The following is a 24,044-nucleotide window of genomic DNA, read 5'->3' as shown; positions in this document are numbered from 1 at the left end:
TCTCTTTCCATCATGTTAACTCTCTTCAGTATTTAATGTAACTTTAAGCTGATAGATATATACAGAAATATGCAGGGAAAGTTACCGTGAAGAAAGGTAGGGTACGAATTTAAAGAGCATTACTTCCTCTGCACTAAGTCCTCATGCATATGTGCTTAATATGCAGGAGGAGTGAGGTAGCCTAGAGCTCCCCCATTGAGAGAAACCACTGTTGTTACACAGCATGCCAGCTATGTGGTTAATAGTTACTTTTGCTCTGAGGCACCTGATGTGGATTTCTGTTTGTTCCAAAGAGTCACCTTGGTGAAAAAAACCTACCTAATGCAAAGATAAACAATTTCTTTATATGAATGTGCTATTATTCCAGTCCACAAGGTAGAGAGTAATGTTCAAGAAAATACTTATTAATTCAATTTAGTGGGATAAATACATTTCAGTATGATTCAAAAATTAGAGCAAATATTGCACAAGCCACTTTGCGCAATTTGTCCTGTTAGAAATATGGCAAATATAAACTTGTTAATTCCCTTCATAGTTTAATCTAAATTGCCCTCTCTCACACAGTCTGAAGATCATATGCTTAACCTCCAGGAAAAGATGAACAACAGAGATGAAAGATATGATTTTGTCTTGTCATAAACTAGATGTAGATAAAGAATGAAATATCTGCCTATTTTCTCAGAGCTACTGATTTCCTCTATACTGACCACTCTGTATAATTAATTTTTTTTATCACCCTTTATCCTCTCAGAAAATCTCTCTTTATCAGTGAGAAGCAAGGAAGCTAAAATATTAAATAGGTTATTTGACAAAGTAACATTTCCTAGACTAAAAACATTGTTGTACGATTTGCAATTTTAATCCCTTCTCTCAGTAAATGAAAGGTAATTCCTAAGATAATTCCCTAGTATCCTTGACTCCTGCACAACAGCAGTTACTCAGCCTCTTTATCAAAGATTTTTAAAAACTTGCCATTTCATTTTTTTGAATATTAACTTAGTTTTTGGGGTTCAGTTGGCCTTTTATTTATTGTTTTCTATCCTTTTTTTTTTTTTTTTTTTTTTTTTTTTCCTGTAGCACAACTGAGCAGTATTTTAAAAAATTTTCAGATAGGGACAAAACAAAGAAAAATAAAGTTAATGGAGCATATGGTCCTAAACCACCTGGGTGTTCGCAAATGCACTTATTATGATATCACAACTGCTGATGAGAACAGTAGATACACCCTATTGTAGGACCTTAGTATTACACATATATATTGTTGTTTAACAGCTGCTTAAGTTAACACGTACTTATGTTCAAGCCAGTAAAGTGAGAACCTCAGCATACAGACTGATACAGTGACCAGTCTACTCAAAGCAAGGATTTCACTAAAGGCTAAGTTTCATTTGGTTTTACCCATGTTCTAAGCTCTCTGTAGCCAGGTAACAATGGAGAGATAGTCAACCAGCCACATTGCAATTGCACAGGGACAGAAGAGGAAATTCATTGTTGCTGGGAACTTCTACACTCAATGGGTCTTTAAACGCACTGTTTATCTCTTGTCTCATGGTGACTCACAAGAATCAGAGGCACCTTCCACTTTTACTGTTTCCAGTACCACAGAATCACACAGAATCACAGAATATTAGACATTGGAAGGGACCTCAAAAGATCATCTAGTTCAGTCCTCCTGCCGGAGCAGGAACATCTAGATGAGGTCACACAAGAACATGTCCAGGCGGGTTTTGAATGTCTCCAGGGAAGGAGACTCCACAACCCCTCCGGGCAGCCTGTTCCAGTGCTCCGTCACCCTCACTGAGAAGAAGTTTCTTATCAAATTTAAATGGAACCCTGCCACACTCCAGTTTAAACCCATTGTTCCTTGTCCTATCATTGGTTGTCACTGAGAAAACCCTGGCCCCATTCTCATGACACTTATCCTTTACCACCTGCACTGGACTCTCTCAAGCAGTTCTCTGTCCTTCTTGAACTGAGAGGCCAAGAGCTGGACACATATTCTAGGTGGAGTCTCACCAGGGCAGAATAGAGGGGGAGGAGAACCTCTCTCGACCTACTAACCACCCCGCTTCTAATACACCCCAGGATGACATTGGCCTTCTTAGCCACAAGGGCACAGTGCTGGCTCATGGTCATCCTGTTGTCCACCAGGACCCCCCAGGTCCCTTTCCCCTACACTGCTCTCTGACAGGTTGTTCCCCAGCTTATACTGGAACCTGGGGTTGTTCCTGCCCAGATGCAAGACTCTACACTTGTCTTTGTTATATTTCATTAAATTTTTCCCTGCCCAGCTCTCCAGCATGTCCAGGTCTTGCTGGATGGCAGCACAGTTTTTTGGTGTGTCAGTCACTCCTCCAGTTTGGTCTCATCAGCAAACTTGCTGACAGTGCACTCTATTCCCTCATTCAAGTCATCAATGAATATATTGAATATGAATATTGAATAGTACTGCATGACAATTGCTTCTTAGTTAACCATTGGGGTTTCCTTTTACTAATGTTGCTGGAAGTCCTCTCAGTGGTATGCTCCACTACAGATATCCCACTCTGGTCAGGTTTCCTATGAGTTGACTGACTTGTGTCTGCCTAGAATGAACGTGTTTCCCGCATATGCACCACAGACTTCAGTGCCTATGAGCAGATGCTGCATCAGCAGGAAGTGGAGAGTGGAGTGGGGCACAAGAAAAAAATGCAGATAGCCTTTATCATAGGAAAATTGTGAACCTTATTTGTGCAAGTTTCTTTCTGTCATGTCTCTGCAGCAACCCTCAGCAGGTAAGAATAACAGCAGCAAACCTCATGTCCCCACCTCATATGGCACTGCTCCATGCATTACAGGAATGTCATGTGGATCAGATCTTCAGTCCCTGCCATACTGATTAAGATGCTGGCTACTGGAATCGGTATCTCTTCAGGCTTCCTGTTTCAAGCAAAAAGTAATGTTTTCATCCTGAACTTAATTTCATACCTACAATTGTAAAAATACAGTCCTATAGAAAAGGGAAGTTGCAGGTGATTTTATACTGGTTTACTGTTTTTCCTCCTAACCTACCCCAGCAGCCAGTGTGAATCAGAGAGAACCAAAAGGTATATGACTTTGTTTCTTCTTAATTCCTTTGCATTCAGCAGCAGGGGCAGGTAATAGTAATATGAAACACTGAAAAAGTGAAACCAACACCACCAATTGCCCCTTACTTGCCAAGAGTTTTATTGCAGCGGACATTATTCCTGGTACATGTGAAAATATCTTTTTTCTACAGTTTGGAGAGATGTAAAATCTCTATTTTGCTTGCATCGACCAGAAATGCATATCTGAAATCTTGAAGATGACCAAAATCTTGCTTTCAAAATTGTTTGAAAGCTAATGTATGAAAATCATTATTCCTATGATCTGTTTACAAAGCTAGAAAAGACTACAGAGAAAAAGAGATACTGGCAGACTCCACCCACAAACAGAGAGCACCACAGATGAAGAAGTTGAAGGAAAAAGGCGTGCCAAGCAATTTTACCTCGTTGTCGCACATGACAGTTGTGAAGAGTAATTGCTTGTACACTCTGGCTATTTCAAAATTACTTGCTCTGAACATTCACTGCATCTCTTGGGTGAAGTAAGTGCCGTTTTGTCCTTGACTAATTTTATGGAATGAGAGGAACTAACTGATTATATAGGTACCATATTGATTTGTCTGCTGACATCAGTAAAGATTTTAATTATGCCTCTTTATGCTAACTACTTTCAACTAATTTTGCATCAATTCAGTAGGATCTCTGAAGTGCTTAATTTACTGTTGCATTTCAAACAAATATTTTAGCTTCCCCTTTCCTTAAATTCGAGTGAATAAAAGGAAGAACTTTAGCAAATAGGAAAGTTCAATAAACTGAGAAAAAGAGAAGCAATTTTAGGAGAGCAACTATCCAAAATGGATGTGTAGACAACATGATGATTTTCAAGCAAAAACAAAGATAAAACAGTAGTTCTAATTAAAACAAGAAAAAATGTGAAATAAACATGCTAAAAGCAAGATGCACTTTGTGGAAAAAAAAAAAAAAAAAAAGGTAAGATATCAGCAGTGATGATCAGTTTTGCTCCCTGCATTTTCATCTTGCCGAATTTTCCTTTTCAGCCTTTTGTTCCCTCTCTGATATAAGAATGGAGAGATAGAGAAGGAATTTAGTTACTTAACAAAGGAGTATGTCGTATGTTTCCTGCTCCTGCAGTTTACTGAAGATTAGAAGATTGTTACTTATGTCTGCACAGTGCTCTGTTCAGGGCCATGAGTCTGCTCTATGTATAAGGCCTAACTCTATGTGGTTCAGTTCAGCCACATACTGAAGAAATGCCATACAGCTCAAGCTTTTTCCCAAACTGCAGTCCCTTTCTCACAGCTCTTTTTGTTCTTTGCCAATGTCTCTCCCCAGCTGCTGTGACAGTTCCTGGATTTCATTACTATTTTCTGTAGTCTATGCAGATACTGTCAAAAAGACACTCAACTCTCAACCACTAAAGCACAACTGCCATCTTCCCACCTGCTCCTTGTCAACTATTTGTATTATCACTTTTTATTTCTTAAGCTGCATGTAAGATGAAGACATCTTTGTCTTTTATCTGTCTAAATGGAGCTAGATCACGTTCTTTATAACCAACTCATATTTCAGGTAGAAAACTCCTCAAACCTTAAACCTTATTAATCATAAAACAAGACACAGGGGTTCATTAGTCAGATTATGTGATTAGATTTTCCTATTGATAAAGCTGTTGAGAGATACTTAATATTCATGCAGTTTCCCTTTTATAATTTTTCTCCTTTCTGTAAATACAATGCAGATATGCTTTGTAATATTTAATACATGTGGTATGTATGTATCTAGACAACTAAGCAGAATTTATTGCAAAACCATCTACCAAATACAGTAACATGATAAGATTTTTTATACTAGCAGATGATGTCTTTACAGCTATGGACATAGTAATTGTAACTAACTATCATATATTATTTATTTTCTTATTACTGCTATTAACTTTGAATAGATAACTTTACTACTATTTACTCAATATTATTAGGCCATTATATTTTTTTTACTTTACTACTCTTTATGGTTATTGTCATCACGCAGATGGCTCGCATTGCAAATATCTTCATTATTGGAGAAAATTGCAAGAAAACAGAGAGCTCTTCATCCACCATTTCTTAAAAAAATCATAAATTGTCCTTGCTAACTCAGAAGACACTATAAATGCTGAACCAAAAAAATACCCAAAGGAAATAATAATCTTTCATTGACCTTGCAAAAATAATCCAGCAACTGATGGATATTCTGCCTGCAATATCAAAGAAAAAATTGCTAGTAATCTGATACCATCCCTTGAGACAGTGGTCTAAGAAGAGACTCATCAAGCTCTCATGCATTACATATTTTTATTATCACAGAATCACAGAATGTTAGGGATTGGAAGGGACCTCGAAAGATCATCTAGTCCAATCCCCCTGACGGAGCAGGAACACCTAGATGAGGTTACATAGGAAGGTGTCCAGGCAGGTCTTGAATGCCTCCAGGGTAGGAGACTCCACAACCTCCCTGGGCAGCCTGTTCCAGTGTTCTGTCACCCTCACTGAGAAGCAGCTTCTTCTCAAATTATATTCCTCTCTTCTCTTCTCTTCTCTTCTCTTCTCTTCTCTTCTCTTCTCTTCTCTTCTCTTCTCTTCTCTTCTCTTCTCTTCTCTTCTTTCTCTTCTCTTCTCTCCTCTTCTCTCCTCTTCTCCTCTTCTCTTCTTCTCTTCCCTTCTCTCCTCTCCTCCTCTCCTCTCCTCTCCTCTCCTCTCCTCTCCTCTCCTCTCCTCTCCTCTCCTCTCCTCTCCTCTCCTCTCCTCTCCTCTCCTCTCCTCTCCTCTCCTCTCCTCTCCTCTCCTCTCCTCTCCTCTCCTCTCCTCTCCTCTCCTCTCCTCTCCTCTCCTCTCCTCTCCTCTCCTCTCCTCTCCTCTCCTCTCCTCTCCTCTCCTCTCCTCTCCTCTCCTCTCCTCTCCTCTCCTCTCCTCTCCTCTCCTCTCCTCTCCTCTCCTCTCCTCTCCTCTCCTCTCCTCTCCTCTCCTCTCCTCTCCTCTCCTCTCCTCTCCTCTCCTCTCTTCTTCTCTTCTTCTCTGTATCTTTATAGCACCTGTGTTTGCTGAGAAAACAAATGGAGCACTGTATGAAAGTGTGCATTTTTATCAATCATACCTCAAGACTGATTATAACTGTCAAGCATGTATCTATTTTTTTTTCCCAAAACCTGAAATTAATGTTGGACTGAGAAACTAACAGGTTGTAAATACGCTGAAACTTCTGAATAGCCATAGATAAACAGCTATGGTTTCATAAAGGGGCTTAATATCAGTGTTATATAGATGAGGCTATTCAAATAAGCTTTAACGGTCTTTATCTGGAAGGGCTTTCTAATCTTCTGGTTAACTGTTTATGCAGGGTCTTACCACATTTTGAGTAAATGCCTCATGAAGCTTACTGTTCTCTGCTGTGGTACAGCATCTGACTTGGTTCCTGTTTCCTGAACATGGTCCATTTATTATTTGGTTGATTTGGGGTTCGTGGTGGTGTGTGTTGTTTTTTGTTTGGTTGGTTAGTTGGTTGTGTTTTTTGTTTGTTGTTGGGTTTTGTGTGTGTGTGTGTGTTGAGCCCTGTGACTGTGCTTCCTAAAGTGTATCTGGCTAAAACATGACTATAGGAAAGGAATCCAGTTTTAAGTTTAGCACATGAAGAGATCTGGTACTTGTTTTGTACTTTATTTTGGTAGCTAGAAATCCTCCTTATTTTAATATCTAAGTGAAGTAGTTCCTGTCTCCTGCTATGGGTCCTTTTCACATTTTCTTTCTCTAGTTTAAAATAGATTTTCATGAACAAAACTATGTATGACAAATAGATAAAACAAATATAATCCTATGTAACTGATCCATTGTTACACACCATCACTTAAGCACACCCTGAATTAAGTAATGGACTTGTTTAATTTCAATAGATTTTTAGTATTTTAAGTCCCTAGCAGATTTTTTTTCCCTTTATCAATTCCTTGTATCTTAGATTGTTTGACATCTGCACATGATCAGGGATTTAGAACCAACACACACATCCTGTTAGCTCATGCACAACATCCATGTCTGAAACATATTTTAAAGTGCTTTTTGTAATTACATTTCTAGAATCATAGAACCATAGAATAATTCTGGTTGGAAGAATAGAATCATAGAACCATTTCGGTTGGAAGAGACCCTCAGGATCATCGAGTCCAACCATAACCTAACTTTAGCACTAAACCATATCCCTAAGAACGTCATCTATAAGTTTTCTAAACACCTCCAGGGATGGTGACTCAACCACTTCCCTGGGAAGCCTGTTCAGTGCTGTATAAGCCTTTCTGTAAATAAATTTCTCCTAATATCCAATCTACATATGCGACTCAAAAACAGTTGGGAAAACTACCTGCATGTCTTTCATATTATCGCTTCTTTGTAATAGTCAAAGCATTTCATGTCATGTTTGAATTCTTTTGAATAGCAAAAGGAAAAAGAACAGACTTCATAATATGTAAAGCAACTTCAAGCAAAGTAAGAGTGTTCCTTATATAGCCTGTCTAGGTAAGAGGTAATGGGATCACACAGTGAATAGGTTTGTCTCTTCTGTTTGATCGTCTGTTTTACATCCCACTAACTAAAAGCCTTCCTTCTTAAACTACTTTAAACTCAATTTCCAGTGTGCAAATTTCAGTGATGTCCCACATTTTTTAAGACAGCAGCCACAAAAATCTTCTCCACATTTTTAAAGCCAAACCATTCTGCAGTGTGGCATAGTCATTGTTGAGCACTGAGCCAGTACAAAGAAAGAATTTTATATATAGTCTGGTGTTTTGGAGATGATGAAGAGGACAATCAGACTTGTAAATGGAGAACAGGGGAAAGGAGTGGGTGGAGAGAACATTCTATTATGCACATGCATTGTCAATGGAGGTTTTTTGGTTCTTTCTGAAAATTTTTATTCAGTTATTTAGTCTGTCTCCAAGGTCTGTCAAGATGACAGTGAAGCTATCCAACTGAAAGGATGTGTGTATAATAATAATAATAGTGAAGCTATCCAACTGAAAGAATGTGTGTATGTAAATGTAAATGTAAAAATATTGAAATAGTTTGAAAGAATTCTAGAAATATTTTCTGACCAAAAAAAGTGCTCAGACAAAATATCACAGTTTTGTGTGGTACAGTGTTTAGTTGACTCATTTTGAAAACGATGGAACTCACTTGTGGCTTCTCAATTTACAAATAATATAAATATCTCAAAATGAATGTTAATGAAAATTTTGTATTCTATTACCCCCTCGGCATCCATCTATCCTGAATATATATTTTTCACTTACTATGGATCTTTTCCAAATATGTCCTACTAAACTAATTAGCCTTGTATATCATATGTAGAATACAGCACTCAGTATTGTAAGACCATCACCCAAAGAAATAAAACATACAACAGTATCCTGTTATATTTTTAGGCACGTCATTTTATTTTTTTATAATTTCAAACCTAATAGTTCAATAAAGGTATTTTTTTTTGTTTTGACTGGGATTCATTTTTATGATTTTTTTAGATCTCAGAAGTACATTTAACTACATTTAAGGCACATGATCACCCTGTGACACTTAAGAGATTCTGTATAAAATATAGATACAATATGTATGAATATATAGAGAGAAAGTGTGGGATTTTAAAGCTTTAATGAATGAGCCTTTATAAAATCACTGTAACATAGCAATTTCAATGACTCACATATATTAGAATATAAAAAATGCAAAAAGCTGAAAGGAATTTTTGAAGGATATGCAATTCTACTTTGAAACATACAGAGTACAGATTTGAATTTCCTTTATCTTCATGCAGAGGTGAAACAATAGAATTATGATTCATTTGTATTAATGTCTAGGGATCCCAGCCAAGGATGAAGACCCTACTGTGTTAGGTATTAACTAAACATAGAGCTGGTCCCCACTGCCCACATGCATGATGAAAGAGGAGAGAGAGGAGAGGAGAGGAGAGGAGAGGAGAGGAGAGGAGAGGAGAGGAGAGGAGAGAGGAGAGGAGAGGAGAGGAGAGGAGAGGAGAGGAGAGGAGAGGAGAGGAGAGGAGAGGAGAGGAGAGGAGAGGAGAGGAGAGGAGAGGAGAGGAGAGGAGAGGAGAGGAGAGGAGAGGAGAGGAGAGGAGAGGAGAGGAGAGGAGAGGAGAGGAGAAAACGAGAAGAAAAGAAGAAGAGAAGAAGAAGAAGAAGAAGAGAAGAAGAAGAGAAGAAGAAGAGAAGAGAAGAGAGAGAAGACGAGAAGAAGAGAAGAGAGAGAAGACGAGAAGAAGAGAAGAGAGAGAAGACGAGAAGAAGAGGAGAAGACAAAGAAAAGACAAGAGAAGTCCAATTGCCTGATGAGTTCAGGGTTGACCAAGCCAAAGGATGTTATTAATGGCATTTTCCAAATGCCTCTTAAACACTGACAGGCTTGGGGTGTTGACCACCACTCTAGGAAGCTCGTTCCACTGTTTGGCCACCCTCTTGGTAAATAAATGGTTGCTAATATCAAGTCTAAATCTCCCCTACTGCAGCTTTGACCCATTCCCATGTGTCCTATCAGTGTATACCAGGGAGAAGCGGTCATCACCTCACTCTATCCTTTCTCTTCCCAGGAAGCTGCAGAGAGCAACAAGGTTGCCCCTCAGTTTCCTTCTCTCCAAATCACCCAAGCCAAATGTCCTTAGCCACTCCTCACAGGACATTCCTTCCAGCCCTTTCAACCAGTTTTGTTACCCTCCTGTGGACACATTCAAGGACTTTCACATCCTTCTTAAATTGTGGAGCCTAGAACACAGTATTCAGGGTAAGCCTGTAACAACAGTGTGTACAGCATGAGAATCACCTCTTTTGACTGGCTGGTGATGCTGTATTTGATGCACCCCATGATGCAGGTTGTCCTCTTGGCTTCCAGGGTACACACTGCTGACTCATACTGAGCTGCTGTCGACCAGCACCCCCAGATTCCTTCTGCAGGATTGCTCTCCAGCCACTCCTCTCCCAGTTTGTACTTGTGCTTGGCACTACTCCATCCTAGATGCAGAATCCAGCATTTGGGCTTCTAAACTTTCTCCCATTTATCATAGTCCAATGCTCCAATCTATCTTGATACCTCTGCAAGACCTCTAGTCCCTCAAGAGAGTCAACAGTGCTTCCCAGTTTGGTGTCATCAGCAAACTTGCTAATTGTGCATTCAACTCCTGCATCTGGGTCATTGATAAATACATTGAACAGAAGCATCCCTAGAATTGAACCCCATGGAACACCGCTGGTGACTGGTTGCCAGCTGGATGTAGGCCAGCACATCATGAATGCCTTCATCCCACAGTTTTTACATCTTGTCCAGAAGGATGCTGTGAGGGACATTATCAAAAGTCTTATTAAAATTTAGAAAAACTACATCTATGGCCTTCCCTTCATTCAAGAGGTAGGTGCCATTATCATAGAAAGATATCAAATTAAACAGGACTTTCCTTTTGTGAACCCATATTGACTGTGTCTGATGATTCCTTTATTATTTAAATACCTTTCAACAGTACCCAGTATAATCTTTTCCATAGTTTTTTCAGGAACTGAGGTTAGACAAGTAGGTCTGTAGTTCCCTGGGTTGCCCATCACAACCTTTTTGTAGATTGGAATAACATTGGCTACTTCCCAGTTAGCAGGGACCTCCCCAGACTCTCAAGACCTTTGGTAGATGATCAAGAGGGGTCCTGCCATAGCATCTGCTGGTTCCTTCATTACACTGGGATGAATCCGAACAGGCTGCTTGGACTTGTGAACATTTAGCTGATACAGCTTGTCTCTTACAATTTCAGTGTCTACAAATGGAAAGTCTTTCTTTCCTTAAAACAGATATTTAGACATTCATCTCACAACAACAAGCACGTACAAATTTTCTAAACATGCTGGTAGGACAAACACATGCACAAAGTCCAAAATGGTTCAAGAAGTTCTATAAATTATCTGCAAAATGAAAAAAAATGTTCGGATCATTTAATTTATTAACTGTATTTGGGTTTAATTCACATGATAAGTTATGCAAGGAGTCCTTCAGCTGTAGTAAAAGAAAAATAATACTTTATTTGTATCATCTTTGTTTAGTGAAGCAAGGGTTTGATGCCAAACCTATTGAAGGCAATTGAAAATACTTCAATTGCTGTCAATTGGCTTTGGAAAGAGTCTCTTAAGTGTGTGTCTGCTATTTTCTGTTTGTTGTGGGTAGGGTAAATGATGTACTGCTTTGCTCACTGCTTGCTCAAGCTAGAAAGGATCTGGCATGCTTTCAAAATTTGTCCCATAAGGAGTATCAAATCTAACTGTTCTACTTCTGCTCAAACTACACTCAGTATTAGTTACACTAACAATGTTTCAGGCATGAGATGTTGCAACTGAAAGGCTGAAATGTCTCAAGTGTCATTTTCTATCTCATGCTCCATCTCAGCCATTTGTTTTTGCTGGCCATGAACTCATTAAGAAATGAATAGCCAGAGTGAGAAAGCAATCCTAATTGACTTCACTACTGATGATACAGCAGCAGTCACCTGTAAAATGTTGACACCTGCACATAGTATTAAAATTTTAACCACTGGAGACTGTGCTTACTGAAGAGAAGCACATTAACATAACATTTGACATTCATGCCACAATGATGACAGTCAAAGAAGACAGAAAGACAAACAGATTGTATTTGATATCTTTCTCTGTATGTGGTCAAATATAAAAACATTAGCCATTTATTTAATCTTTTGACTAGGCACAAATGTGAGTTATTTTGCAATGATTCGAGTTTTAAATTCTAATCTATTTTCTACATGGCTAGACAGAGCCAGAAAGACCAAAGAATAACTACAGTTAGCTCTGTTCCTAACAGGTGCCAAGGGTTATAACATAACATCTTTGAGAGGTATGTTTAGGTGTGCACTTTCCCGAGAGAAAACAAGGAAACCCAAGGGGTCTTCTCAATACTCCCCCTGACAGTTATAGCTCAGCTTCCAGAGTGATAAGTTAGAGTCAGCAACTTTCCATTCAAGGAACCTGTGATAGATACAATCCCCTGAATGCTTTAATCTCAAATAAAGGACAATGCGATCTACAGTGTACTTTATGGCAAATATTTTTTTCTTCTAAAGGAGGTACAAGTTTTAACTTGTTTTTTGTATATGAATTCATAAAGATAAGGAATCATTTAGCTGAAAAGGATTTTTCTTTCTCTTAGTAAATATAGTTAAATATCAACTTTAGTGCTACTGAGTTGTTTAAAAGCAACTAGGGCCTTGCTGTTAGATTTTGGTCATTGAAATTTAAATCAACCACCAGACTGGCCCTGGGAATAAAGTTTTGTGCTGGTTAGAAAACTACAAGTCTGAAAGTGCCTTTAAAGCCTGTCAAGGCTAAAAGTTAGGGAAAAGTCATGTATTTAAAGTACAGTAGATTCAATAGATTTTTTTCATCTAAAAGCTTTTATTCACATCTATTATTTATGGCTATTAAATGACAATATTGAAGATTAATGCAAACCACAGGACCGTGGTTCACTTTTTCTGCTAATTAAAGATTTAATTTTGTGAAAGGAAGGAAGCAACACTAATGCCAATTGTTACAGTGCAAAGTGCTTTGAGATGGAGATAGATTAAATGAGTAGAGTGCTTTCCTTCTGTAAGGAGAGTTGCCAACAAATTGTTCAAGTAATTTGCCACATAACTTGAAATGAGATGGTTTCAATATTTACTAGAGGCAGCTAGAGAAAACATATCATTGAGTATCTCTGTGCTTTCACCCTGAGAATGATCTCAAGGCTATATTCGTTATCATCCAGACGTCAAACCCAGATGCACAAACACATGGAACACACAGTTTCCTCATGTCTCAGTGTTCACTTCAGGATATCATTATTGGTGTTTTAAGTGTGTTAAATGTTTCCAGTCATGCTCGACACAAATAATTCTCTGGTATGTTTGTAAAAGCTGTCTCAATGAAATCACTGGGATATAAAGCAGGTAAATGTGAGGAGACCCCATATTCCCAGTGTACTAGTTTGGGCTGGAATAGAATTAATTTTCTTCATAAGAGCTGGTATAATGCTATGTTTTGGATTTGTAACCAAAACAGTATTGACAACACACCCATGTTTTAGTTATTGCAGAACAGTGCTTACAAAGTGTCAAGGCTTTTTCTGCTTCTCACCTCACCCCACCAGGGAGTAGGCTATGGTTGCAGAAGAAGCTGGGAGGGGATACAGCCAGGACAGCTGACCCCAACTGACCAAAGGGATATTCCAGACCATGCGATGCTGTTCTCAGCAATAAAGACCGTGGAGAAGAATGAGGAAGCAGGGGTCATAGTCAAAGTGCTTGTCTTCCCAAGCAACTGTTACATGTAACGATACCCTGTTTTCCTGAAAATGGCTAAGCATCTATCTGCCAATGGGAAGTAGTGAATTAATTCCTTATTTTGTTTTGCATGTATGTGCAGCTTTTGTTTTATTTATTACACTGTTTTTATCTCAGCCCACAACTTTTCCCACTTCTACCCTTCTGAGTCTCTCATCCATCTCACTGCAGGGGGAGTGAATGAGCAGCTCTGTGATGCTTAGCTGTCTACTGGGGTTAAACCACAATACCCAGGTACACTAATAACTGTTCTTTAACTGAACATTTTTCAAAAGTGTTTCTTAAGCAGAATATATTAGTTGTACTGAATAGGTGCATTACAGAGAAATATTAATATTAGAAATGAAAGGACTAAGTGATGATCCAAGCATAGATAATTCCTAGGTAATTAATAAAGAAGATGGTAAAGGGCAAACACATATACAAAAAAAAAAAATTCTCTGTAGGACAGAAAGTAAATGAAAGTAAGGCATTCAATTGTTAAGCATCAAAATGGAAGTGAGAATTTCAACTCAAGGGGAAGAAACTGTTGTTAAAAAAGATAAAGTAGGTCTGATAGCAAGATGAGGATAGAATTCTCAGAGACATGCTAAAATTCTGGTTGATGTCTAAGAAATGTCTGAAAGTATAAAAAATGCCTCAAGCTGTGGATCCAATTATCCTCCCATTTTTAAACCTTCTTAAAAATTCACCATTTGAATTCTGGCAAGTAGGCATTTCTTCTTGAACTCCGTATGTTTTTTTTAGTAAAAGAAGAAAACTGAAAAAAAAAAAATCTTTAGAAATATTTCTTGGAAAATAATGCCAAAGGGTTCAGCTATTTGTGGAAAATACTGTAGCTTTCCCCACTTACTGTCTTTTGAGAGTTATATCTCCATATGTGCCATATATTTTGGGAAGGTTTGATACAGGGCACTCAATATGGCCTGTAACAATACTGCACAGCTTGTGAATGTCTCAGGGGGAACTATTAAGTCTCAGGAAGGCAAAATCCTTTTAGATTATGTGTATACTACTTTAGTATCTATTCTTCATTTAGTTTAAACATCACAGAATATAATGTTTTAAGTCAATTGCATTCACACTTCTATGAAAAGAATGTAAGTTTATTGTGCACTCAAGTTTCCCTGCTTGGAGAAATTCAAATGAAAGTGCAATGCACAGATGCATGGAGGGAGATATGGTGGACTCAGTCCAAGCTCAGGGCTCCAGACATTGTGAAAGTACAGTCTTTGAATTTTCAGGTACTTCATCATTGCTGGAGTATTTGCATTGACATTCTTCAAAGATGTTTGCTTTCTTTAGGCATTCTTTTTTCCTGAAACTAGCTTTATCACACAACATTTAGCTTCATACATGAGACTTTGATAGTTATTTTCCAACAGGAAGTTGTACAGAAGACTTCATATATGCCACCACAAATAAATGAAAATCTGATCTCTCTACATTTCACTTCTTTTATATGTATGCTCTAGTTGGCTACAAGAGGTGTGGATCAATAAAGAGGAGCATGTGAGTGTGCAGAGGAGAGCCTCAGCAGCATGTTTTGCTTACTTTTCTTCTTTTATTCCTCATCTACTGAAAAATATTTTGAAAGTAGAAGGTTTCAATACATTAGATTATTCTTCTACCGCTTGCTTAACTATAGTCACATTTTCGGAGCCAAAATGGTTTTGGTTTTTTGCTTGTTTGTTTTTTTCCCCCGTCATCATCCTTTTTTAATTTGTTTGGGGTTTTTTCCCCCACTGTTTATTAAAGTGTTTCATGAGCTGTTTGTTTGTTTTTTTGTTTTTTTTGGCGGGGGGGAGACACACTGTTTGTCAGTTTGGGGAAATCTTCATTGATAAGAAAATGTCTCATGGTCCCAAGCCTATATTTCTTAGTACAATGGGAAGATTATCAGTGTGGATTTGTTCTTAACTCAGAGACATATACACCCCCTACACAGAGTTTTTGTTGCATCTAACTGAAGTGTTCATTACTAGCAATTTTTACTATTTCTACATATCCAGGTTAATAAATTACTAATAACTATAGCTTGCCATTTTCAGTCTTGATTCCTATGCACATTTATCATAGATGTTACTATTCATCAAAGAAGCAATCTTCATGTTTGCAATGTTTATGCTGACTATTGATGCCTATTCCATACATTGGTCTGCTATCAAATTTCATTTATTAAGAGAAGTGAGAACTGGTGTGATCAGATTGACTGCATTAATCAAGAAAACTAGATCTGGATGAAGAAGAAATACATCAGTCTTCAGGCTGCTTTACATGGTTAATTGGTCAAATCTGTCCCAACATTTCTAGGGACCTTTTCAATGGTGCCAAATCAGAATTTTACTCACTTTCTGCCTATTCTGTATCTTTAGTTATATGAAGAAGAGTCCTGACACAATCATGAAATGTCTGTCACTTCACTAAGGTAATTCATTTATAGACTATGCTCATTCTTACTCTTGACTTTTGTAAAGACTTAGTAAATCATTCTATTCATGAAGAAACAAGGTAATTTATGTCTTCCTCACTTGAGTCTAACATTTCTAATGCCAAAGCAACAACAGAATTTGCCTGCTAGTAACTGCAGCTAGGATTATTTAGAGAAGGTATGAGCAATAAAGTGTTCTTGCTTTTTAATCGATGATTTTCAGATATTTAGTCTTTAGCACATCCTGGAAATAAAATGCAAGTTCTACAGCTACTTAAATCACTTAGAGGAAAACACAGAAAACTATTACTTTCTTCTGAATATTTCACTGATCTTTCATACCAGTTTTTGTAATCAAGACATTTATTCATGTGTACAAACAGTTCTTGACCTTGCTCACCTTTTTGTTGATGGATTTTTACATGTGCAAGGAGCAAGCTAGCAGTTTTATGTATGTATGTCTATCACTAAAACACTGTTGTGTACAATAAAGGCAAATGTACAAGTGATTGAGAAAGCACAACTGCAGAGACCACAAGATGAAGGCCCTTGCTAGTCAAAAACTTATTTGCACAGTTCGTGAAGTCAGAGTGAAAAATGTTTCCTTTTCTGTTCACTTGAGCTATAAGCAATTGAAAAGATAACTTTATAAAGAAAATGACAGCCAACCTGCATTTATTGTATTGGTATTACTAAAACATAGCAAAAGCTAGATGAAATAAAATATACTAAATTATTCTTGGAAACAGTACAAATAGAATTATTTTAAACAACAAAGGAAATAAATAAATAAAGAACAAAAACCTGACAGCTTACATTATGCTGTGAAATTCAGCGTGCTTATTCCACTAACACAATCATTTTTTCATTCAAAGTAATCCCACACTCTACAAAACCTTTTTAAAAATTACTGCTGTTTCTCATAATAAATTCCCCCAAGAGTTACAGCTGCAGATTAAACTTAATATTCCCAGTTCTATAGAAGTCATTTGACTACTCCCCCACCTTTTCTCAGCTCTTTCAGACTGTTACTGACTTACTATGAATGCTGCCTTTAAATGGTCACATATATGCATCCCCTCAAGTAGCACTCACACAAATGCAATTTCCACCATTCTTTGTAACAACTCCCTACAATCAGTGGTTAGATTTTCAAGTCAGTTAATGTCCTCCTTTCTCAGGTAAAAACATTATTTCCTTTCTAAAGTATGGAGTTTTATGATGACTGTGAGGATTTTGGTTTCCAAGATCTCACCAGGACTCCTATGATATCCGAAGACAAAATTCTATAGTATCTACAGACAGGAATTTCAAAGGACCCTGTACGAGTTAGATATGAACTCTAAACCTAAATGATTATGTATCTTTCTTCAGCACCTTTGAAAATTGCAGCTGCAATTTAAGAGAAATCTGAAATAAATTCAAGCAGTTAACCAGAAAATTAAGAATTTGAAGTATTTTCTGAATATGTAAATATAAAAGCACAAAATCTCCCCTTCAACAGAACTGGAATTTCAAACCAGATGTCTTTCGGTTTACGTAGCTGGGTCATGCATGCCCAGAATGTAATATTATAATTATCATTTGAATAGGATTTCTTTTACTTTCTTAAAAAAAAAAAAAAAAAAAAAAAAAAAAAGAGAGAGAGAGATGAATTATATGTGTGCTTTGTTTAAGAAACCAATAAATGCTAGATTTGAAATGGTTTCCATTTTCCAAACAACCATATTGTAATAAATATTCAGAAAACAATTTAAAGTATTTTTACTGGAATAAAGATTTGGACACTCTCTTTTCTTTTAATTAAACATTTTACAAGTAGGTTTTTCATACACTTTTTATACTTACTGTGCTCTTACCAATAATCTATCTTGAACTTTTATCCCATGAATACCTTCGACAGTATTTATTATAATACCTTTAGAACTAGAAATAGAATTAAAATTAGTTATAAACAAACCTTATTTATTTATTTTCTATGAACTTCTTCCACTATGCTGTCAATCCTTCTGGAACACAGCTGAAAGGAAGCTCATTGGAAGCAAAATTCGTTTCGAGAAGGACTTTAATATTTTGTAGTTTATGACTTTCTGGCATTAAAATTGATAAATTGATGGGTTTTCATATGAAAGAAATATTTATCTCCCAGGGACTAACACCACAGTTTCTAGAAGACAAGATGACATCAGATCAAATATTCATAATATTTTCCTCTATTAAAAAATAGGATCCATCTTAGAAAATTTAAAAATGTTCTTCACATCTTTCAAGGCACATACAATTGAACATGTGAGATTTCTAAATCTCATAATTTACAAATTCTTTTTTCAACATCTGAATATCTTACTGAGATGGTGTTACCATTTTTGAGCCTGAAACCTGAGCTCTGCTATACTGTGAGGGTGTAAAAGTGTGGGTTTGTGCTGACTTAGGAATTTCTTCATCATGGTGCTGTACGTAGCGTTGACAGCATTTGGCTCTGCTAAGGGTGTGGCAGTTGCATGCACATCCCCCTCTCCTTCAATGTGGCAGTTGCACATTCCCCTCTCCTTCAACGGGGCAGTTAATGGCTCTTTTGTGAGACTCCTGAGTCCGTTTGCCAGCGTCGTTAGGAGAGAAGGGGGTGGGTGCACACAAGCCGAGAAGCTTCTGGAATGCCCACAGCCAGATCTGATCAGACTCTAAAAGAGGGTGCCCACCGAGGATCCCCTTTGTGTGATCTTCTCGGAGCCGCGGGTCTGCTGAAGCCGATGACCCACCCCTTAGACTGGGAAGCCATCTAAGGTAACTTCCTGGGACTGAGAGTGCCTCGCCTCCTCGTTTGGGTGAGTGATAACTTACTAGACATATCCTTGAGTAATTCCTTGCTGGACAGGCAAGTGTATTCCTTGCTAGACAATCAAGTGTAAGTCCTTGCCTAATTCAGGTGAGTGTAGTATCCTGGAGTCAGGCAGCTCTGGCTTTGTTTCTTGTGAGTGCGTGTATGGACTCTGTGGATCATCATTATTCTCATTTGCTGCACCCCAATAATTTCCTCACTTGATATCCAAACCTGTATTTTATATTACCAGAGTGCTGACTAATTGTATAAACCCTGTCTCGGTATTTTTCTGGCCAGAATAAAGTCAGTTTTGCCCCCTAAAAACTGACTTTTGGGTACCTCTGTGACAAGGGGTATGACATAATTACTAGCAACAGTCTAATATTTTACACCCTTCTAAGTGATTTCTCAAATACTTCTAAAACTATAACATGCGTCTTAGAAAGATTTTTTTCACAAAAAAAATAAAATGTTTTAAAATTAAGTGCCAACCAGCATATGTTAGCAGAACATACTCATTCAAAAACTTTTTAAATAAAGTCAATTGGTACAAGGACAATGATTATTTAACCCTCCCAGCTTCATGGATATCATTTTGGAGACTCATTTGTGGCTCCTTGGAGAAACTTCAAATGAGATTCCCACATTATATTGGACACTTCACTCATCTGTCATTTATTGAGTGATAATGCTGTCTTTCTGGATTAGGTCATTGAACAATTTATGAATGCCGTTGTTTTAATATTTTGAAAACTACTGAATTCTGTTTTGAAATATCCTAGAAATGAGAAACAGGCATAGACTCTGAACTCATGACATAGTAGCTTTCATAAAACACCGTATTTCCTTAGTTTCATTCTCTCCTTTTCTAATCTTCTCTTTCTACAATAAGTACTTTTGAAAACACTTCAACTTTTAAGCTGCTATGGTGATCTTCACACCACCCTTTTTTACCATAGTTTTCCTTCCTTTTTAGCAGCTTTCTGATATTCTGTTGCTGTTTTCCTTTTTTCATCATTCTACTCTATTTTTCATTGGCAATAGATTGGTTTTTCTCAAGTCAAGTCTGTTTTGCCCATTGTGGTAGCTGGCAAGTGATCTCCCTGTTTTTTTCTCTACCCATGAGCTCTTCCATCTTATTCTCCTGTTCTGTTGGGGAGGGGGAGTGAAAATGTGACTGGATGGTTGTCTAGCAGCCATGCAAGGTTAATCAACAGGAATTACAAAGACTATCCTTTCATACTTGTGATTTATTTGAATCCATGTAAGGTATTTGTAAAACTGACAGACAATGATCAAAGCCCAACTCAGGCAAGGTTTTCAGTTACTACTATCTCTTTAAAAGACAAAAAAAGGAGGAAATTTTAGACATTGGATGAAGTATGCTGAAAACTTAATTGTTAATCTCAGTTACAAGATAGACAATTAGCATCATGAGAGGTAGTGTGAGACACTAGATATAAAGATAGTTATAAGTTGTACCCTTTATTCTTTTTTGTCTCCAGCCTTCGTTTCCTGTAGCATCCTCCTGGTTCTCAGAACAATGGTCAAGCCTTCTCCAGACTCCTTCCTTTCCCAACAACATAGTGTTCATCACAGGCAGCTTCCAAAAAAATGTCTCACTTATCACATTCCTCAGTCCTGTCTTGTGAGGCTCAGACAAGTCAGTGCTTTTAATTTTCAGTAGCTATGCAAGTTTGCAATGTGAGAAGAGGTAAAACAGTGTTCTTTGTTAGGTAGAAAGACATTTCTGAGCCTATAGAGAAAATGCTTCTGTTTTCACTACTGAAGAGTTTTCTTTAAGCTTCAGAAAAGATGCTCACTTTATGGGAGTTTCTTTACACTGCAGATATTTTTAGTTTCTTTGTTGGTATCTGTTATCATCTAGATTTCTTCTACCTGCACTTATTTATTTTCATTTTCTTCCCTTGGAAGACTGCTTTGTAAATAACCCAAACCTCTACAGAATATGTTGCAAGTAGTTTGCAAAAGATGTATTACACTACTCCTTCAAGAACCACATGGATTTTTGCTCACTCTGAGGTAGTAACTTACTTAAAACACCCCATTGCTGAACTATATTTGTTATATTGTTAGTGATGCCATTACTGAAGTCAGCTGAGGGACTCAAGAGTCTCTACAATTAGAATCTAAGGAAACTAAAATTAGGCTGTAAAAATTTTCATTATTATTATTTGAATCCGAAACAAAGATTTTAGATTTAACATTTTGATATGATTAATTTCTTCTGATAGTCTAAGAGTGGCTCAGGTATATCACACTGCAAAGCATGATTTTCTTAATTCACCCTTTTTCTCTACCTTTTGCTTTGGCATGTGTCAAAAGCAATGAGAGAGACTGTAAGATACCATTTTAATTTTATGGGTCAGGTTATATCTCAGCCCTGAACATGGAAGAAAGTGATCTGTTCACAGCCACAGCATCTTCCTTATGTGGCCTACTTCAATGCTTTCAAATGGTGTAAACATTTATTCAGATTTTAAATTTGGAAAATAGCAAATGACTAAATGATACATAGGCATTCAAAAGAGACAAAGTCTGCTTATTCTCTTGAACATATCATTTATACTTATCCTGTATGCAGACATGTACTTTGAACTAGACTTTAAAACAATAATCTAAACAAGCTGTCAGTGAACAGTTAATATTTTATTTGTCTGTTTTCACACAAATTTAACATATGACAGTAGAAAAAGAAGACATTCAAGCCATATAAAAAAAGATAAATTAATCTATACATACCACAAATGCAGTTTAAGTAAAATGTCATACTCAGAGCTAAAACATTCTATTTTTAATTATTTCAATAGCTCACTTATTGATTCCTGTTACTTTTTGTGTATGTGGACAACCTTATACACACATAAAAAGAGCAAATTTTTGTAATTTGATTTGTCCTTACTGCATACAAACATCTGTAAGTAGAACTCTCCAAAAAGATGAACCGGTTTAAAGCTTGTATCTCACTTCTTTTTTTTGTTTTAAAAAACTGCAGAAACAAAAAAATTATGTGATAATATTGGTACAATTTTTTTATTTACCTTTGTTGTTCTGATTGGTTTAACAGTGCATCAAGATATCTTGTTACTGACTTCAGGCACAAATATCTATTTCAGGGCCAAAAATGTGTTTGTTATTTGAGTTTAAAATGTATTAATTTACAAGTCAGAAAGATAAAGTAGATGCTAAACTGGAGTAAACTTCTTATAAAATATGCACTTTTTTTCAAGGTTATTAGTGACATAGGTAATTTATTATAAAAAGAATTTTACACTATATATTTTTGCGAATTTGTACAAACGTTTTGCGAAACTCCTTTTTGTTGCTGCATGTTAATAGCCAGAAGTATGTGTGAAAATTCACACTTTTTTTCAGATTTAATCAGAATTTGAGACAAACACTGGTAACAAACTGAATTCCACTGGAATGGTGCAAGACGTCCTGTTGCATCTACTTTGTTCATAGACCTGCCAGCTCCCCTTCCTTATTTATTTTTTAATTATTGGGTTCATGGTCCTGATTTCTATTACAACTAGCTGTAATCTGGCATCTTTTGTGGTAGCCACAGCTGGATTGGTAAAGAGACAAGAGAGACACTGTTGGACAAAAATGCATTATCTAGTTGATATACTGGTGCAGTAAAGCAGCAAGGTGTCACTTTAACATAATCAGTGAAAAAAAAAGACAACCAGATTTCTGGTCTATCCCGAGTACATCAGCCATCCTGTAACTGATTGACAAATCCTGTGTCTCCTGACTGAATAAGAAATATGAAAGAGAGAATAATTTCATGAGTATCCTATGAAGATGAATCTCATACAGTAGTTCTTCCTCTACTGTAATTATACAACAATGGGATCAATTAAATTTTGGTCCTAATCAAAACACTTAAAAACATGGTGGTTTTGCCTTTACAGCATACTAAAATGGTTTTCCAACTTAAGCTAGCACTGTGAATTCAGTTACAGAGTCGTAAAACTATACATATGAATAAACTGATCTGAATACAACATACTCTGCTTATTTATATATATATTACAGCATCACCGCAGAAACACAGCACATATCTTTCTATAAATGTTATGGATTGTTGGTTTGTTGTTTTTTTTTTTTTTTTAATTTTCTTTCTTTTTTTCAGTCAGCTGCATGTATCCTGGCCACTTTTTTTTTTTTTTTTTTTTTAATAATTAACAGTTCAATGAACAATTCAAGTGGAGCTTTATACTAAAAATCTTAGTTTAATCTTAGGAGTTTAGTAGAAACAGTATCTTTACAGAAAATGCAAAACAGGCAGAGAACTGTCAACCCCAGGAGTCTTTTTTGAGATTTAGGGTATTTAATAGCAACTCTTGTTTCCTTAGTGGGTACTGGGAGATCTAACTCTTTGCTTTTCTCATGATCTTGTGCCAATTTAGGGAATGCCTCTGGGTGAACTCCATTTCAGACAATAAGAAAATCAAAAACTTCTATTTAAGTGTTATTGTCTTTTTAAAAAAAGACTCATTTTCTGTTTCCTCTCAGAATTCATCATGGACATGTTGTTTTTACTTTTCTTGGCATATGAACATTTCCTGACTAATAAGTGTCTGGATATATACGCCCTCGTCAATAATCTGTAACATTCAAAGCAAAACTAAACCAATCATCCTCATTTATGTTCAGTATTTTCTATGCATATTTGGGGCAGAACTCTTAATTTAGGTCATGTTGATACTTGAACTGTTTTTGCAGCTCCAAGTCAAGGAATCGCTTCTGGTCTCTTCTCTCTGGTATTGTAAAGGCTTATGCTAGTTTCATGATTTACCTGAAGATTGTGGCTGAGAAGGTTTGTAATCTGAAATTGGGCTTCAAAGACAATATGGAATTGTGGGAGACATGTTTTGTTCCTCCAGACTGCGTTGGTTTGAGGTTACAAAATAGGTCAGAGAGCAGCTTAGGTTTGCAAATGGACTATACACCAAAACAAAATCATCTGCTACTGAAAGATCAAACTGCTGCCTCTGCAACCAGATTAGGAGTAATCACCAATGTAAATGTTGTGAATAGTCATAGCAACATCTAAGGAGAGGCAGACTTTTTATCCAGAAAGCTAGGTACCCAGCATGAAATTGAGTTGTCTTTGTTCCCTCATTCTAATAGGGAACTCCACTGTCACTCTTCACACATTTCTGAGCAGATTTAGATGCAATAATAGAAGTACTTCCATAGTCTTAATATAAAAGGTATTTATAAATTCAGGGATTAGCATAGTGCTTAAAGAAATGTTGACTTCTCTGGCAAATTTGACTGT

The sequence above is a fragment of the Streptopelia decaocto genome (assembly GCF_964273445.1).
Source record: "Streptopelia decaocto genome assembly, chromosome: 2".
Lineage (NCBI taxonomy): Eukaryota > Metazoa > Chordata > Aves > Columbiformes > Columbidae > Streptopelia > Streptopelia decaocto.
The sequence above is the reverse complement of the archived record's forward strand: the minus strand, read 5'-3'. Positions refer to the sequence as shown.